General features: G+C 45.4%; 1 pseudogene; it reads left to right on the top strand.

Moving 5' to 3' along the window:
• Positions 1-16,587: 16,587 nt before the first annotated feature.
• On the top strand, positions 16,588-16,734 carry LOC148107157 (U2 spliceosomal RNA; annotated as a pseudogene).
• Positions 16,735-17,468: the final 734 nt, after the last annotated feature.

Here is a 17,468-nt window from a genome sequence, read left to right as displayed (position 1 = left end):
TGGGGGTGGAGGAATGTGGGTCCCTGGGATTGGGGTGGACCGTCAGGACACCGCAGCATCCCGCATCCATGCGAAGCATACCTCATTCAGCGCTGCGGCTTGTTGACCTTGGCCAAGCACAGCCGTGGTTTTCCTGTATCGAGAAGACCTGCAGCCACAGCCGTCCGGAGCGTGTCTGTTACAACGTTCATACTCACGGATTCGTAATGAAATGGGAAAACTCATTCCAGCTGAAACTCATAAAACAGTCTTAGCTTGGGAATGAAATTTAAAACAAAACAAAATAGCTACAGGCCTTCCCCCCCCTCACCCAGCAGGACTATGTATTTTCAGAGAGACTGATTCTCTGGCTTGAACTACATGAAAGGACATAATAGAGATTTTGAGTATACAGGAAATGTGGACCGTTGTCCCAAATGGGTGTTTCCCCTTGATTTTGTTCCCCCAGTTCTGAAGGTGGGATGATCCTGAAAGGCGACAGATGGGGATAGAAAGAAGTGGCTCTGCCATTTGATGCTAAGGAGACAGCATAACTGAGTGTTTACCTCGGACACGCTGTGTGCTTTTTCTACATGTGAACTCACTCCCGGCATTCTCATGTAGAGCCAACATGGAGCAGACTGCAAAGTATTAGTGAGGAAAGTAACAAACAAGAAACTTCAGCATCCATTAAGAATTCTTCTAACCACAGACAACCCTTTTTTTCACTTGATTTTCATAACCATCCTACGAAGTAGCTACTCATACTACCCACGTTCATGTATACAAAAGCTGAGGCCCAGAGAGGTCGAACACCCACCACAAGGTCACACAGTAAGAAACTCCTTTTTGAGCTGGGATTTGAATCCAGGCCATGTAGCTGAAAAGTTTGTGGTCTTAGCCACTGTATTTTCACTGAAATGGAAATTCATGCCCTCTTCTTGGATGTGAAGCCTAAGTATTGTTTTGTATATTTGGAAATTAAAAAAAAATTTCAAATCAAAGTTTATTTGTTTAGAACAAAAAGTCCTAAAGCTCGGGGTGCCTGGGTGGCACAGTCGTTAAGCGTCTGCCTTCGGCTCAGGGCGTGATCCCAGCGTTCTGGGATCGAGCCCCACATCAGGCTCCTCCGCTAGGAGCCTGCTTCTTCCTCTCCCACTCCCCCTGCTTGTGTTCCCTCTCTCGCTGGCTGTCTATCTCTGTCAAATAAATAAATAAAATCTTAAAAAAAAAAAAGTCCTAAAGCTCATTCAGATAGAATATACAAAAATAACTTGAAAATTCTAAAAAAGAAAAACAATGAGGATGACATTTCCTAGCAAATTTTTCATATATATGGTAAAAATGTTTTTAAATTAGTTTGATGCTGCTATTTGGGCCAACAAATTAGTGGAACAAATAGGGAAGTCCAGAATTACACAGAAATATAACTGAGTCTATTAATTTTTCCTAAACAGCCACAGAAACTTCTCCACTAGTGGTAAAGGAGCCACCCAACTGTGCCTGTTACAATCAGGAGGACTGTTACAAGCATTAGGGGAAAAAAAGTAAAAAAAATTAGATCCTTCTTTCATGTCCTGCATCAGAACAAACCTGAAGTGGTTTACATACTGAAGGGGCAACAACACACATAAAACTATGAGCAGAGCACGAAAGCCAACGTCCACACACTCAGGGTGCGGGAGATCCCGCAGTGCCTGACAGCACAGGCAAGAACCACAAACGAAAGGACCGCCAGATTCGTCCCCCAGAGATGCGTGCCCGGCGGTATCACAGTGAGCAGAGTTTAAAGACAGAGACATATTCGCAATATAAGTGATGGGCAAAGGATTAAAAACCTGAATATACAGGTAAGCTTTACACATGTATCAGAAAAGGAGAAACAGCCCAAGGGGAAGGCGGCATAAGCTGGGACGCTGAAGCCAGGGAAGAGCCAGAAGCTAGTGACTGCAGAAATCACCAGCCTCACGAGACATCAAAGATACGGATTCTCTCTCTCACTCTGTGTGTCTCTTTTTGTCTCTCTGTCTCTCTTTGTCTCTCCCTCTCAGTGTCTCTGTCTGTCTGTCTCTCTCTCTTTCTCTCTCTCTCTCTCTGTCTCGCTCTTGGTCAATCAGGTGAACAAAGCTTAAAAAGAATGGTAACACTTGGTTTTTGGAGGTCAGATAAGAAACGACCCTTAGTGTCTTTTCTGAGGGTAAAAGTGGCATTCACTTACCATGAAACTCGAGGAAACACTGAAAACCATTCGTAAGAGAATGGACGTTCCTCGACGTCCCCACCCAGAGCCAATCTTGTCACCGTGGCGTTCTGTGTCCTGCTTGGTTGTCCCAGGCAGTGCCCTCAGCGAGCCCCGTCTTGCGCATGGCCCAGAGTGTGCTGGTCCTGGGAGGTGGGCCTCGCACACAGACGGCGGCCCTCGGCAGCAGGAGGCGTGCTGTACTTGCCACACTGCTCCCGGCACCATGCAGGACAGTCAGACGTCTCGCGGACGTTTGTGGAGGGAGGCATGAGGCCCACACCTGTGTCGATCTTTGTAAATCTTCTGATTTGTTATGCAGCAATAGGAGAGTTCTATGCCAACCGGGCCAAAGTGCAAGGAGATTGTAGATGACCCCTAACAAGCAGAGAAAAACAGAGAAATATCCAGCACAGTTCCTCAGGGAACATCACCAGGCCGAAGACAGCACTGCTTACCTCCTTCCCAAAGATGAAGAACCAGGGAAGTCTAGCAGATTCTATGTGAATTTGGTGCTGGCCGAGTCCTGGGGGCAGTGGAGGGCAGCCTCTGAGTCTCAGCCCCTATCTGCCAAGGCCTTCAGGCCTGATGCCCCTCCTGATATTCCAGCATGGTCCGCCCAGTCCTGTGGATGAAGCCTGAGCAACCGTGCAGTCCAATCCCACAGCAGGGAAGGCTCTGGGCACCGTGCCCCAGGGAGGGCCGCTGACTCCAGAGCACCCCTGCACTCCCCTCCCTGGGTTAGGGTTGGTCACAAGTCTCAGCCCACTGCAGTTACCAAGCCCTGCGTGAGTTATAAGCCATGCTAGTGAGTAAACCCCAGCCCCGAGCAGCTGGAGCAAACAAGGGCATTCACTTGTTCACCCAGCTGGGATGTCCAGGGAATGGGGCTCAAGGCAATAGGCCCAGAGCAGAGGAGGTCTCTCTCCTGCCTCTGCTCAGCTCTTCCCAGTCTCGCTTCCTGGCCATGGACAGCGGTAGGGACATGGATACAAGAGCATCCTGCGTCCTCTCCTGCTAACTCTGAGAGCTCACGTGAGGCAAAGACCTTTCGCTCTGTTGCCACACTGAAAAACCCTGCTGTGGCCAGGGCCATGGGTATACCTTCCATCAACATGGCCAGAGCCTGAGCACGCAAGATGGGTGGTTCTCCAAAGCCCCGTGAGCACCGCGGGGGAGAGCTGCTCCCATACAGCAACAGATCACAGGGGCTCATTTTGATGGGTGTATCTTTCGACCTGCTGACCTCAGCTTAGGGGCATGTCAGCCAGAGGGGGAGCGTCTCTTGATGGAGGGCGTGTAGGCACGGGCGCCTTGCACAGAACCCCAGCTGTGCTGCCTTTCATGGGGCTGTGCTCTGGCCCTCCAGGACTTGCACCGAGCTGAGGGGGTTCCGGTCCCTCCTCCCACTTCATGCCGCAGGATTCCTGCCACCTCTGACTGCCCGGCCCCTGAGCCCCACCCCGAGGGCCCACAGGGCCGGGTGCTCTCACACCCTCAGGGGCCCCACCTCAGGGCCGCCTTCCTGTGCCTGCCACAGCCTCTGGAGCTCCTGCTATTCCTGCAGCTCGTCCCACCGGCTCCCTGGCACTGATTATGTGACATGAGGCCAGGGGTGACGTAGATTCATTTAAAACGTTTCAGTTCCAAGTAGAGTGACTTAAAAATAAAACACCAGCAGAGCCCAATATCCTCTTGTGGGCCTGAATAGCTGGGGTGAATGGGAATCTGAGAAACCCTCAGCAAAATCCCCTCAAGAGCGGAAACGCAGCAAAGCCGCTGGTTCAGAACACGGTTTAAATCACGAACTGCATCCATCTACTTTGCTCTACCAGCAACAAGTGTTTTCAAGTACCGTTTATGCCAAAGCTTCGTAGCTCCGATACCAGCAAAGACAAGCCCGGGCTCGCTGGGGCTTTGCTGGCCTCCCAGACGGCTCCCGTCCGGAAGGCTGGTGCCCCGTGTGCGGATCAGCTCCGTCAGGGCTGGGGCCTTGCCCTGCACTTCCGACAGCTCTGCGAAGAACACTTGAGGAGCGTGCATGCTGGTTCCCAGGGCTGCTGGAGCAAATACCCAGTCCAGGGAGCTGGACACCACGGATCAACTCCCTCCGAGGCTAGTTCCCTCTGACGCCTCTGTTCTTGGCAGTCACCATAGCGCATGGGCTGATGTTGGGAACCACTAGCTTGAACACCGCTCGGCCCACTGAGGCCTTTTACCAAAATGGTTCAGGGCAATAGCAATGCACGAAGAGTTTTACAGAAAAAAACCCCACTAAGAGTGAAGAGAATGAGGGGACACTAATTGTAGAGCTGGAAATTTCCATGTATTTTTGGAAGCTGGAGGAGGAGCTGGCAGCTCCAGGCTGAATGCAAGTCCAGGGCCTGCATGGGGCTCTTCCCGTGGAACCCCAAGTCTGCAGGGCAGAGGGCGGGGGCAGTGAGGGCAGGGAGCAAGGCGGATATCTGGCAGGCATCTGCAGCAGCTGTGTCCCTCCTCCACGCCACCCCCAGCTCCGCCTCCGTGGAGAGGTGACCTCCGTGGACAGGTGACCTGGAGGGTCCTTATCTGGGATTTGGGAAGTGAGCAGGGAGCTGGGTCAGCACAGACGAGTCTAATATTTCATCGCTGGAGGCCAGTAGCTACCGTTTAAATGCTATAGATCAAGGGAGGTGAGCCAAGCATAGCAAGTGAACGGAGAGCCGGGTGAAGGGCGGCCCGGCAGGCAGTGCTCTGCATCGCCAGGGACGATGGGCGCATCCCATCGCCAGGGGCCTTCCGGTCAGCGGCTTCCGGTCGGGGTCGGCAACTTCCGGTCGGCGGCTCGGGGAGGCCCGAGCTTCTGCGCTGGCGTCGTGCTCCGGTCGCCACGCTTTGAGGAGGAAGCTCTAGGGGACTCGGCCCCCGGGGTGGGACGGACGTGGGAGAGGACCGTCCCCACCCGCTGCCCGTGCTGGGCCCGGGGTTGGGTTGGGTTTCGGTACTGCGCGCGCTGCGTTGGTTCGGGGGCGCCAGGAGGCAGCAGCAGAGATGCCGACATCCCGCCGCAACGACGGTGCTGGATCAGCCACGTGGCCACGTGGACCAGGCCGGCTCGGGTCGGAGGCAGCCACCTGTGCTCTGGAGAAAGCGGGGCACACGGCGAGAAGAGCTCCGTGTTGCTGCTGCACAGAAAACGAGAAAACAGTTTGCAGTCAGGACCGTGCCGTCGATGACACCCGACGGAGAGCAGGGCGACCACGTGTGGGGCGGGAAGCTGACGCTCTTCCGCCGCGGGATTTTCCCAGAGGGGCTCCGGCTCGGAGCAGCAGCTGGTGTCATTTGTAAACAGCCATCCCTCCGGGTCCTGCTCTCCAATCGCACAGCAAACGACAGGTGGAGAAAGGTAAGGTAAACAGCAAAAGGGTATGACGTCTAGAAAATACACGTAAACCTGAGCTTCAGAAACCTTTTTAAACCCAAACTAAAACCCAGAAACTGCAGAGACATAGTTAACTTCACAAAAAAAAATTCTTTTAAGTAAGCTCTATGCCCAGAGTGGGGCTTGAACTCATGATCCCAAGATCAAGAGTTGCTCGCGCCACCAACTGAGCCAGCCAGGTGCCCCAACTTCATAAAAAAATTTTAAATATATAAGATGCATATTTTAAAATACGTAAATTTTAAAAATATTTATAAAGTATATGTTTTATATGTACAATATATACTTGATATATTTCTAAAACATATACCAGTATATAAAAACACACACACACAATATACACATGTAAATAGCAAAAGATACCAAATGAATCAAAAGACCAATGTTAGATTGGAAATATATATGCACTGCATAGGAAAGATAAATTATTAATGCTGTAATCTATAAACAACACTTGAGCAATAACAAGAAAAAGAAAAGTAAAAAGATGGCCAAAGACATAGCTACTAAACAGAAACAAATAATTGTCGAGGATATGCTATATGCATATGCAGATGGATATGGATAGCATATGCAGATTTACAAAAATTACCAAGCATGATAATCTCTGCTGCTGGTAGAAATGTGTAGAAAAGCATCTTTATTCGTTGCTGGTAGAGCTGTAAGTTGCTGTCACCCTTTGGTGAATATTCTGGCAATATGTATGAAAATTAAAAATATGGTCAGCCCGCACTTGAGGATCCAGGCAATAGAAAACCCCGACATATACGTAAACGTAAGAATATTTATTGCAGCATTGTTCTACAAATGCGTGGTAAAACCCCTGAAAGCAGATTGCCCATCAGTTGGACAATGCTTGCATAAATTGTGGGAATCACATTCCGTGAAATATTACGCAGTCTTCGGAAGGAATGTGTGAGGTCTATACCGTGTGTTGTTGTGGTATTTCAAAATGATCAGTGAGAAAAGCAAGATACGGGAAAGTATGCAAAATATTAATCCTTTCTGGAAAAACTTTTTAAAAAGAGGAACACTTGACAATTTTAGCATATAATTACACGTATATATAGAGAGAAATGGGCTTACCTGGTGAGGAGTGGGGTGATGATGAGTTTAGAGGGGAGACCCCAAGAAAGGGCAACTAAAGGAGATGTGAGGTTGACAGTGAGTAGGATATGATCCCATTTTTGTGCAAGTCATACAGAGATCAGAGATCTATATGCAAGGCTGGAAACCAACACGCTCATGTGGTGATTTCAGTTTGGTGGGATTTTGTTGTTTTTCTTATACTTTAACAATTGTTTGAAAATGCCGAATGGGCGTACGTTAGTTGTGTAATCACAAAAAGCCCTGAGCTGACCTGTGGAACCTGCACCACGCTGCTGGGGAAGCCGTGTGGGGCCAGGGACGAGGGTCCCGCTGAGCCCTGCCTTCCCATAGGTGTGTGAGGGAGGCCCGTCCACTCCCTTTGGGCCAGCCTGTCCAGCAGCGGGACTCTACCGCGTTGCCCATCCGACTGCAAGGCAGATTGCGCGGCTGAGCCCTGCCCCCGTGCCTGACCCACAAAACCATGCTGAGATAAACCCACAGTTGTACTAGAGCAGTTTGTTGCCCAGAGCACCTGTGTGAGGTGGGCGCCCGTGGCTGTGGGCCCTTCCCCGGGCTGTGCACTGTGCTGTCTGCCCCCCACCCACTCACCACACCACCATCCCAGCACCATGCTCTTCCCAGCCCCTCTCTCAAGGTCCCTGGGTGCCCCTGATACCATGCAACCTCCCACTGAATGGGTTCGGTGTCTGCAGCGCCTGTGGTGGCTTTAAGGCTTTAAAACATGTCTCCAGATTCTTCGACATGCTTCCCAAAAGTTTTAAAAACTTTGTATTTTGAAGGAAGTATAGATTCACAGGATATTGCAAAAATCACACAGAGAGGCTCGGGCACCCCTTACTTGGTTTTCCCTGATGGTGACATTTGATAAATCTATGGGACACTATGAAAATGAGGAAACTGATGTTGGTGGAATGCGTGTGCATAGTTCTGGGTCACCTTACCAAATGGAGGTTCCTGTAGTCCCACCAGCAGGTCACCCGACTGCGTCATCCCCACAAAGAGCCCCCCCCCCCCAATACAGCCCTTTGTGCTGCCCCAACTCCCTTTCTCCGCCAACCCTTACCTGCACCACTAATGTGTTCGCCAGCTCTAAGATTTGTCGTTTGGGAATGTTCTGTAGTGGGATCATACAGCATGTGACTTGTCGAGATCAGCTTTTCCTCTCAGCACAAGATGCCTGGGATCCATCTAAGTGGCTGAGCATACCAACAGTGGGTTCCTCATATGGCGCGGCCACGCTGCATAGTCCGCGTGAGCCGCAGCTGGCTGAACTGCTCAATTCATTCCGAGGGGCATTCCTGTTTTCGCATTTCAGGCTATCGTAAGTGAAGTTACCATGACAGTCTTGTGCAGGTTTTTGCATAGACAAATTTTCATTTTTCTGTGATAAATGCCCAGGAATGCAACTGCTGGGTTGCATGGTAAGTGAATGTTTAGTCTTTTCAGAGTGTGCCATACTGTTTTTGAGAATGGTGAGATCAGTGTGTCTTCTACCAGCCATGTACGAGGGTCTGTCCCCATCCTCTCCAGCCTGAGGTCCTGTCAGTTATGTTTTATGTTAGCTGTTCTGGCAGGTGTCTGTCTGTATCTAGTGATAGCTGTCTGTGGTTTCAATTTCCCTGATGGCTAGTGATGCTGAACATCTTTCCATGCGCCTGATTTGTCACCCACACATCCTCTCCAGTGAGATGTCTCTTCTCATCTTTTGCCCATTTTCTGATTAGATCCTTTATATTTTTACTGTTGACTTTGAGAGTTCTTTACGTATTCTAGATAGGAGTCCTTTGTCACTAATGTGTTTTGCAAATACAGTTGATCTTCATTATTCATGAATTCTGTACTTGCAATTCACCTACTCACTAAAATTTATTTGTAACCCAAAAACAATGCACACAGTGCTTTTATGGTCATTTGCAAGCATGCCCTGAGTGGTCAAAACTTTCAGTTGCTGAATGCCCACGCTCCCAGCCGATGTTGAATAAAGCAGTGCTCTGCCTTCTTGTAAACAAATGTGTCTTTCATGTTCCATGCGGTGCCACACTGTCCACATTTTTGCGCTTTTTATTGGTGGTTTTGCTGTTTAAAATGGTCCCAGGCATAACGCTGATGTACTGTCTTGTGTTTCTCACACAAGAAGGTGGTGATGTGCCTCAGAAGGAAGTATGTGTATGAGACAGGGTCCGTTCAGGTTATGGTGCTACTGGCCATGAGTTCAATGTTAGTGAGTCAACAATACGGGATATCCTGAAACAGGAAGAGGAAATTCCCAAGCTGTTCATGAGGCCGCTCTGGAAAGTGCTGGTATAACACCTCTACTGCATGAAGAAACTATGCGAAAGGTGGAAAAGCAGCTAAATTTGTGGATTCATGAGATGACCGCTGATGATGCGAGGTGGACAGCGTGATTGTGAAGAAAGCCAAAGCAATTGACAGGTTACCCAAGGTCTGGAAAACGTTAAACTCTTCTCAGCAGAGCTGGCTCACACATTTTAAAAAGCGATAAAATGTTAAAAATAAAAACGTTAAACTTGTAGGTGGACAGGCTGTGTGGATCGGGATTCTGGGGAAGATGTTTAAAAACACCCGCTAAGAAGAGGATTCTTTTCTTTTTTTTTTTTTTTTTTTTTTTTTTTTTTGCTTTTTGAAGATTTTATTTATTTATGTGACAGAGAGACAGCCAGCGAGAGAGGGAACACAGGCAGGGGGAGCGGGAGAGGAAGAAGCAGACTCCCAGCGGAGGAGCCCGACGTGGGACTCGATCCCGGAACGCCAGGATCACGCCCTGAGCCGAAGCAGACGCTTTAACGACTGCGCTACCCAGGTGCCAGAGGATTCTTTTCTTAAAACGTGCGTTAAACATTTGTTTGATGAAAACGTTGTGAGCAGAGGCTCAGAGGAACCTAACCCTACATTCCCCCTAGGAGAAGTGGTTCAGTGTTTGCAAATTCAGTGTTCACGGCAGCTTTGGAGAACACAACTCCTACAAATACGACACTCCACTCTGTTTGCCTTTCATTTCCTTTCCTGCCTTGTGTTCTGGCTGCAGTTCCAGAACTGTGTGGAATACTAGTGTTGAGTGTGGGCACCCTGGCCTCATGCCCAATTGTAGGGGAGACGTTCCATCTTTACCATCCGTCTACATAGATGTTAGCTGTGGGCTTTTTGCAGACTGGTTCTTTATCAAGTTGAGGAAGTTCCTCCCTATCCTAGTTTTCTGGAGAAAATTTTTTTTATCATGAATCGATACTGAAATTTTCAAATGCTTTTTCTGCATGGGTTGATAGGATCATGTGAAATTTCTTCTTCAGCCTGTTGATACGATGGATTACATCGACTGACTTTCGAATAGTGAACTAATTTGCGTCCCTGGCATAAACCCTGTTCAGTCATGGCGTGTAATTCTTCTTACATATCGCTGAATCCTATTTGCTAATACTGTCAGGGGATTTTTTACATCTCTGTTCAGGGGGGATATTGGTCTGCAGTTTCCCTTTTTTGTACTATCTCTGGTTTTGGTGTTAGTGTAAGACTGGTCTCATAAAATGAAATGGGAAAATGCTCTCTCGTATTTTCTGGAAGAGACTGTGTATTATTGGCATTGATTCTTTAAACATTGGGTAGAATTCTCCAGTGAAACCATCTGTCCTGGAGACTTCTTTTTTGAAGAAAAACTTAGTTTTTTTTTTTTTAAATGAAAGTGTATCTGCACATACTTGGCAAAGATTGTCACAAAGAATAACACTTCCCCCATTTTCTGCTCTCACGAAGCAACTCTGGCAACTCTCCTAGCTAATTCTTTGATACCCACCTCCATACCTCAAACATGTGTATGTTCCTACTTCTTTATTTTTTTAGTTTTAAAAAGTATCTAAGACTTCCCCAAGTGGAAGATGGCAGTTTTCTTCTTCCCCTTTCCTGACCCCACAGCCATGTCTGTCTTCTTTTTCTCCCAATCTAGTTGAATAGAATTCTCAGTGTTCAGTGCTTCTATTACAGTCACACCCTTCATAGCTGAGCCACCGGCTGGACCATGATGATTACGGTGGTGCTGGTGGTGACAGTGGTGATCGTTACCACTCAGGCAGTGCTTTCTCTGGGCTGGGCAGACTTCTGAGGATGTTAGTTTTCACAAATCTCTTCTAAGACTTATAACAACCGTGATTTCACACAGGAAGGTCAAGTGATTTGCTCAAGGTAAGTCAGCCTTAATGTGGCAGAATTTGAACCCCAGGCATTCTGGATTTATATTCTGCACTCTTGACCACGACCCTACAAATCCTAACTTTTTTTTTCTGAGTTACCAACAGTCTTTTATTGTTTATTTTAAAAATATATTTACGACTTACTAGTTTCAAGTTCTCCTCCATCTGTGAGGAGCTTCTCTTGATGTGTTTAAATGCATCAGCACAATATCATCTTCCTGAAAATACGTCCTGAGCTCTGATTTCTTGATGGGCTGGTTGTTCTGCATATGTGCTTCCAGTTGGCATCCTACAGTCTCCCTCTGTACCATCCTGGGGTTCTCTTCACCTCTCTCTTATTTGGAACCTACTGTTTCCAGAATGTTAGGTCATATTCTTTCTTGTTTTATGTCCTCATTTTGGCCAAGAACATCCTGTCAGCTTCCTGAGATGAGGGAACGGGAAGTAAAATTTTTGAGCCCCTTGCATCTAAATATGTCTTTATCCATCTCCATATTTAATACTTGGCTGGGTATAAAAGAATAAGATGGCAATCTGAATACTGAAGACATTCCTCCCTTGTCTTTTAGCTTCCACTGCTGCTGTTGAGAATTTCAAAGCTATTCTGATTCCCATTCTTTGTATTTGACCTACCTTTTCTCTGTGAAAACTTATAAAATCATCGTTCTATTCCCTGGGTTCTGAAAATCAGTAATGATGTGCTTTGATGGGGGATTATTATCATTTAATGTAGCCCAAATTTGGTGCATCTTTTCAATTTGGCAACTCAAATCTTCAGTTATGAGGTATCTTCTTGAAATATTTATTTAATTCTATACCCCACCACCATTTCTCAATTCACTCTCTCAGTGAATTTTATTTGAAGTTAGCCCTTCTGAAGTTGGTCCTCTAGGTTCTTTTGTTTGTTTGTTTTTTATCTCTCTCCCCATTTGTAGTCATGGTCATTGTTTTGTACTTCCTGAGAGCATGCCATATCTTCATCTTCCACCTTTCTAGTATGTTTTTATAAAGTGACCTTCTATTAAATATAGCAACGTGCACAAATCAAAAGCATTCAACTGTGTGAATTTTCACAAAGTGAAAACACTCATGTAGCCAGCAGTCAGGTCTAGAAAGAGAGCATTACCAGATGCTGTCCCTGCGCCTTCCTCAAGCACTACCATTCCTGAGGGAAACAACTAACCCTTTTTCTAACACTATAAATTAGCTTTCCCTGGTTTTGAACTTCATACACATGGAATCACACAGAATTATATTCCCTTGTGTCGGGCTTTTTTCACTCCACGTTATGTTTATGAAATTCATTTATCTTGTGTACGTTCTCATTTCTGTATGGTATTTTATCGTACGGATATTTCACAATTTATTTGTCCATTCTGCTGTTGTTAGATAAATGCGATCATTCTTGCAGGTGTCTTTTGGTAAACGCATGTGTGTATTTCAGTTGGGTGTGTGCCTGGGAATAGAATTACTGAGTATGTTCAACATCAGTAGATGCTGCCAAACGGGTTTCCAAAGCCGTTTTAGCTGCTGACACTCCCTGCACAGTGTGTGAGCACTCTGATTGCTTTACACCCCACCAGCTCTTGGGATGTTAGTATGTTCGCTTCGCACCTCAGCTGCTCTGGTAGGTGCTATGTCATGGTGGTCTTAAGTTGCTTCTTCCTGAAGTTGAGCACCTTTTCATACTAATTGGAATATTCTCTTTTATAAAGTGACTTCAGACCTTTTGCCCAATTTTCTATTTTTTTAATCTTTCTTTTTCTTATTTATAGATGTTCTCTATATGTTCTGGATACAAGTATTTCATTGGAGATAAGATTGCAAATATTTTCTGCTATTCTGTGGTTTGTCTTTTGCTCCTATGATGATGCGTTTTCTTGAACATGAGTCCCCAATGTTAGCATTGTCGAATACATCCATCCAGTGTAACTTGTGTAATGTTCTATTTTAAACCAATAGCTCTCCAGCTATTCTTTGGCTAGTGCTTCCCCCAAAGTATAATATTTCTTCTCAGCCCTCTGAGGATATTAATGATTTTTTAGTTTGTTTTTTTTTCCACATGCGGTCTCTGGACCTTCCAGGTGCCCCTTCCTGTCTGCTGCCATCCCTGTCAGTCACCTGGTAGGTTTGTTTAAGCATCTGTGACTCTCAGGTGTCTGCAGATATGTGAGTCCTTCATGCCCAGTGGGTTTCACTGTGCTGGGGTTGGGGATGAGCTGTCTGGGGTGGGGCGGTCCCTGTTTCTGATGTATTAAGGCCCTTCCTCTTGGCTTGTCCAATTCACCAAACATACACTTCCAGACTTCTTCCTGGAGACTGAGTCCTGGGGCCACACTGGGGAAGAACAAGAGTCCCGAGTCAACCAGCTGGGGTCCCCCTACATGGACATGTTTTGCTTGGCCTCTCCAGGGAACAATCTCTAGCTTTCCATTAGACAGGGGAAGGAGGAGTCCCTGTCTATGAGGAACGGTGGATAGGATGAGTGTCCACTGCTTTTTAAACAGATTTTAAACCACCTTCTAATTCATAGCCCATTCCCCTTTCCTTCTGAGGGCCAGGATCCTCCCAATTTATGAGCCTTTGGGGACTTTGCACTGTCTTTTCTCTTAGACTTCCCCACTGCTGGCTTATGATTTGGCTTTCCATGTTCTGCTAAGTCAGTTTCTATTCATCACTGCTTTCTAGCTTCTGAAAATGTGTTGTTGTCTCTTTTTCTCTTCTCTTTGTAGGTTTGTGTCTTCAAAAATCCCTTCACATGGTTTTATTGAGGTTGGCGGAAAGAGCAAGTGTAAACGGACGTGCTTCGATTCACTATCTTTAACTGGGAATCACTACATTTAGTTTCTCAATTTATCCAGAATTTTATGTGCGTGTGTGTGTGTGTGTGTGTGTGGTGTGCACTAGGAATATAAGATGATGTATATTTTCCGAAGAGATATTCATTTGTTCCAAAACCACTTATTGGATTGCTCATTCTCTCTGCACTTATATGAAACATTACTTCATTATACTTGGACAATTTTCATACTTCCTCAAGCGTGCCAAGTGGGGTCCCACATGGGGCTACACCACAGCTGGTCCCATGCCTGGAGTGCTCTGTTCCCAAATGTCTGCCCAATGTACTCTCTCATTTCCTTAAAGCCTTTGTGCAATGTCTCCTGACCAAGGAGGGCTATGCACACCACCCTTCTGTCTTGGTATTTGGAAATTTCGTTAGGAAGTGGCTAAGGGATACCTGTTTCAGTCTGAAAACCTATGTCGTTTTCCTTTTCTTAATTCATTATTTTTACCCTCCATCGTTATGATTTTTATTACAGGACCATTCCCACATCGATGTGGGAAATTCTGCAATAATGGTGGTGATTTTTAGCCATTAGATTTTCATCATCTGGTCTTCAGTTGAACATTCAAATTCCCACTCTGCATAACTGATGGCTGAGACTGAGGAAGTCAGGTGGGAGGTTGGGCGAAGGAGGAGTCTGAGAAGTTCTGAGATAAAAAGTCCTTTAATCTCCTTGTAACCCCATCTCACCCAACTTATTTGACCATGCAAAATTTTTTAATTTTCTTCTGATATTTTGCATATCATCTCACAGAACTGTGTTCTGCAGTATACAGATTTTTAAAACTGGCCCAGTCTAACATTTGTGATAGGTTCTCAAATAATTTTAAGGAATAAATGATTTCCCCTTCGTCAATTCGTGAACCTCTTGAGAGAGCTAATAATTTAAACTAGTTTTGGTCATTTATACTCCAGGATAAATGAGGTAGTTAATGAGACTGGACTGAGCATCTCAGCATAAGGAAATCTATGAAATGGGAAGCTGGCCAAGGACACAGACTCCTGCAAAAACATTATCCTCCCATCATGGGAATTTCTCTTAAGAAAGCAAAATACATATGTGTTCACATGTAGACTTCAAAGCCAATTTCAGAGTCCAAGCTTAAAGAAAACCAGTGGTGGCTGTGTGAGGTGTAACTTCCACGTGACAGGGCAGGACGACATGCTCTCTCTAAAAGAAGAAAGCATTTTGTTTTTCAGATACCACAGCTTATTATTATTCCCAAACTGAAAGAAACCCACATTTGTTCCAGGGAACGTTAGACTTCCTCTCTAAACTGGCTTTCAGTTTTCTTATTTCAAATAAAAAATTTGATTCTTTAAAGTAACAATAAAACCTCAGGTTTTAATTTTTTCTTATTATTATAACCAGATGGGAGTTACAGATCTCTCTTGTACACATCAGAGACTGAAGAGGGGGTGTCTGGTTAATCTCTTAGGTAGATCTCATAAATTCCCTGGCTTTTCCCATGAGTGAAAAAGGTAATGAAATAGATTAGACCAAGTTACATGCTGTAATGTAAGAACTTTTACCTTAAGCTCTAAAATTTATGTGTGTTTTTAATAGACAAAGTTCATGTCTTCAGAAATTGAAGCTTCAGGATCAGAAAACTACTAGGTAAAAACATAAACAAAACACCCTCTATGTGTCTTTGGCAAGTGATTTTGCCTTGATTTACCTCTCTGAGGACTCAGTTGTAGTCACAAAGTGAGCTGTATGCAGCCCCCACGGATCTAGTGACATTTGGTGTCCCATGATATGGCCACCATATTGGGCAAACTTGCCTTCAGTGGTATTGACCAGAATTTATTGATCAAGTTTAAGCGCCATAAAATTACTTTGTCAAAAATTCATTATGTAGGAGTCGAAACATTTCAGAACAATTCCAATTATTGTTAATAGGGGTTGGGGTTATGGAGGACAGTAACATGATTCATTTAATTCTTTTTTTTTACATTCCTTGTATTGAAGTGCCCTCACAACTCCCTCTAAGCAGATCATGATGGAAGGAAGGTTTTCAGAAAACTTGTATGGTTTTGTAAGAAAAGCACCAAATTTGCCACAATTTCTCCAAAGTGATTGGCAATACCAGGATGGAGTTCTGATTACGTGAAAGTAAATTTTTTTTTAATTGTTAGCATCCACACTATCTCTGAAATAACCATGTCAAAATACCAGAATATTTATTTTTTAGGAACTTTCTGAATGGCAGGAACACCAGGCTAAGAAGCAAGCCCGAAGGCTGGAGCAAGCACACCAGGATCTGAGGGGGTGTCTTGAGGGACCTCTAGTTTCCTTCTTCTGGTCACGCAGTGTGTGGGTGACCTCACCTGCATCCTCTTTCCCCATGGCCAGCGCTACTATGTCCTCCTCCAGGGCTTGAGGCAGGGCTGACCATTTCTCTTTGTCTCAAGTACCTTAATAATGTCAAACCTGGTTTAGATAAGAAGTTACTAAATATTTATCTAACAGGAAAGCAAAGTTAAACTATCATATCAACTTTAGCGCCCTCTTTTTTGTTCCAAAAAAAGAAATTGGGGCACCGAGGGCTGCAGGGGCTTCCCGCCCGAGCCTCTTTTCCAAGATGAAGCCCATCTTGTCCTTGAAAGTGGATTGGTGAAGACCTCTTCCATTGGTCCTGGAATCACTGGTGTTTTCTCCTGCCTGAATCAAAGGAATCTCTTGTTAGTGCCTAGCACCGCTTGATGAGTTTGTCACAACATCCTGTTTCCCTATATTTGTAACTCCCTTAAACATCACCGCAAATCCTTACTCTAAATTGTATGAGCTGTTGCTTCTTGGCCTTTTGGCTAAGGTCAATGTAGCACATGTTCTCATCAGTTTAAATCTGATTTTTTTCTATGGCTTTATGGGGTGTGTTGATGCATGCGTTAAAGGAAAGATGGTACTAAGAAGATGCTTAAAATTGCACTTTGAGTTTTTTAAAAAAAAGATAGCATCTTTTTTTTTTAATAATGTTTCATTTCCATGTGATAAGAGTGCTGATTGCTGTATAGTGGAAGGACGATTTTCTCTCTCAAATCTGCACAAGTCAGTCTTGGTTTCATAATGACAAGTCCTTCCACTCAACTAGATATTTCTGGGTATTTAATCATGAAGGCTGTATTAGAGATTAAAACAGTGACTATCGTGCCTGCGCTTGGGATGCTGTGATCCTATTGCTAAAAATAATCTAGCTCTTCGCACCCGTCAGAATGGCCCAAACCCAGAACACTGACAACACCAAAGACTGGAGAGGATGTGGGGCAGCAGGAACTCTCGTTCGCTGCTGGTGGGAACGCAGGCTGGTGCAGCCGTCTGGAAGAAAGTTTGTTTCTTACAAAACTAATATCCACTTACCACAGGATCCAGCAATCATGCTCCTTGGTAGTTAGTCAACGGAATTGAAAATTTACATCCACACAAAAGCCTGCACATGAGTGTTTATAGCAGCTTTGTTCATAATGGCCAAGATTTGGAAGCGACCAAGACATCCTTCAGTAGGTGGATGGATAAATGAACGGTGGTGCATCCAGACGAGGGAACGTTATTCAGCACTATGAAGAAATGAGCTATCAAGCCATGAAAAGACATAAGGAAACTTCAATGTATGTTACTGAGTGAGAGAAGCCAGTCTGAAAAGGACGTGTACTGTATGATTTTAGCTACGA

This window comes from Ursus americanus, chromosome 34, assembly GCF_024610735.1.
Source record: "Ursus americanus isolate L20-20 chromosome 34, mUrsAme1.1.p, whole genome shotgun sequence".
In the NCBI taxonomy this organism is placed as follows: Eukaryota; Metazoa; Chordata; class Mammalia; order Carnivora; family Ursidae; genus Ursus; species Ursus americanus.
This window is presented reverse-complemented; position numbering and strand designations above follow the sequence as displayed.